Below are 2,467 nucleotides of genomic sequence, written 5' to 3' on the forward strand. Positions count from 1 at the left end.
AAAAAACCCAACCAAACAAAACATTTTCCAAAATCCAAAGATACCTTAGCATTGAATAGAAACAATACTTTAAAATTCAATTGTCCAAATATCATATGAACAAGTTTCATATAGTGATTTAATGCCACTCTGTTATTAGCTGTGTCTTTCTGTTCTCTGTAGTTCTGATGCTTTGACACCAGGAGTCTCCAGGGACTGCCCCTCCCAGGTTAGCTAACTCCTAGAAAGAACAAATAAAACTTTCCTTTCATACGCAAACCAACCAATTGGGAGACCACACTCCCTCCTCCCTATCACAGTCTGTAGAGACTCTCACACTCCCCTATGCTCCTGCCCTAATCACCCCAGAACCAGCACCAGATAACCAGGGCTGTCCCTTCACCCCAGAGCTCTTGGAAATTATTCAAACCAGCCAGTCCCAAACCTGTTTACTGTGCCTCACCTCTTTCTTCCCTAGGAGACCACAATAAAGGCTTCAGCCTGCTAGTTCCTTTCTCTCTACACCTGAGACCGACCTCAGTGTCTTCTGGAATGGTGTGGCATTCTCCTTTTAGGAACTGTGAGTAAGAAGCTATCTTCCTGGAGCACCTGGGTGGCTCAGTGGGTTAAAGCCTCTGCCTTTGGCTCAGGTCATGATCTCAGGGTCCTGGGATAGAGCCCTGCATCAGGCTCTCTGCTCAACAGGGAGCCTGCTTCCCCCTCTCTCTCTGCCTGCCTCTCTGCCTACTTGTGATCTCTCTCTCTCTGTCAAATAAATAAATAAAATCTTTAAAAAAAAAAAAAAAAGAAAGAAAGGAAGCTATCTTCTCAAGATAATTATCTCCTGATCTGTTGGCCTTACTGAACTTCAACTTTTTCTATTCGTACACTGTATTTATTTATTTATTAAAAAGATTTTATTTATTTATTTGTCAGAGAGACTGAGCACAGGCAGACAGAGTGGCAGGCAGAGGCAGAGGGAGAAGCAGGCCCCCCGCCGAGCAAGGAGCCCGATGTGGGACTCAATCCCAGGACGCCGGGACCACGACCCTAGCCACCCTAGCCGAAGGCAGCCACCCAACCAACTGAGCCACCCAGGTGTCCCAGTACACTGTATTTTAAAGCACACGGTGGATTTGTGTGTGTATGTGCTAGAGAAGTTAGTATTCAAAAATAATCAAGTGAAGAAAACCATGAAAATTCTGAAAGATGATAACATAGGTAGGGCAGTGCGGAGAGAGCTGGAGTGGTTGATGAAGGGTAGGGGGAGGCAGGGATAGCACTGTATTATGAAATGGCTTTATGAACATGGTGGGGATAAATTTCAGTTCAAAGTACCCAAGTGTGAAAGAAATATTTATTTTTAGTAATTCAACTCAATTTTATCCTCCATTTTGCCAGGGTGGAAACTAATTTAGTCATGTCAGGGCCTCGTGGCCCCGACCACCCTCTCCCACACTGCTCTAAGAACCGTTGGGCTTAGCTAATATCCAGGCATCAGGGCTGGGCTTCTGAGCCTTAGCAGCTGCTGTACCCACCGTGCATCCTGATTGGGAGGCTCTTTGTTGCAGCTTTTGTGATATAAACCCCACCCTGGGTCACCTCCTCTTCAAGAAAATGTCTGTGATGTTTATAATGCTGTATGCCATGTGGAGGTAGATTCTTCAAGAGTGAACTCACAGAGGAGCCTGTCAAAAAGGAGCAAGAGGGCACAGGCCTTGGAAGACGAGGGTTGGGTGACATCTGGGTACACAGACACTCAGCTGAGTGGGGGAGAAAAATGGGAATTTACTATGAACATTCTGAGTAGTGACAGAGGCACCACAGGGTGCTGTAGGAGTGCAGGGAGGAAGGGCATTTCCATGGAAGAGATGTCTTTTGCGCTAGACGTTGAAAGATACAGCTGATTTCATATGGCAAAAATCAGTAGGTGTACAGAGGGCCCTATAGTAGAAACAGCGTGAGCAAAACTCAGGCTAAGGTGAAACTGAATCTTATTTCCTGAGCCCACCTTCCTCAGTGGAGGGAAAAGGGCAATTCCCAGCAACATGCTGGAACCAGGGCATGAGCCACATGGCTGTAGGTTAACCATTCCATAGACCACACAGATTATTCTAGTGACCACTGATACAAAGAACAAAATTGTGGATAATGCCATCTCTGTGATTTCCAGGCCTGAGTCAAAATTTAAAGTGCTTCCTTAAACTTTAACACTGGAGATCCAGGGGTTTCTGGGTGTGCCTTTCTCTGCTCCCTAACTGGAGTAAGCATTCAACCTGGATTTACTATGGGTTCACTGACTGGCTAGCCTCTCTCCTGGAAAAGGCCTTGGAAGGGAGGAAAGATCTAAGACAATCCAGTGAAAACCAGTGGTGTAGACAGCACTGTTTGTCAAATCTGAATCCAAATAAGGTATACTTTTATTTGTACCTTATCTACAGGAGGAATTAATAGGATCTTCAATTTCCTCTGTCCACCTTACTCCATT

Source organism: Lutra lutra, chromosome 1 (assembly GCF_902655055.1).
Source record: "Lutra lutra chromosome 1, mLutLut1.2, whole genome shotgun sequence".
NCBI lineage: Eukaryota > Metazoa > Chordata > Mammalia > Carnivora > Mustelidae > Lutra > Lutra lutra.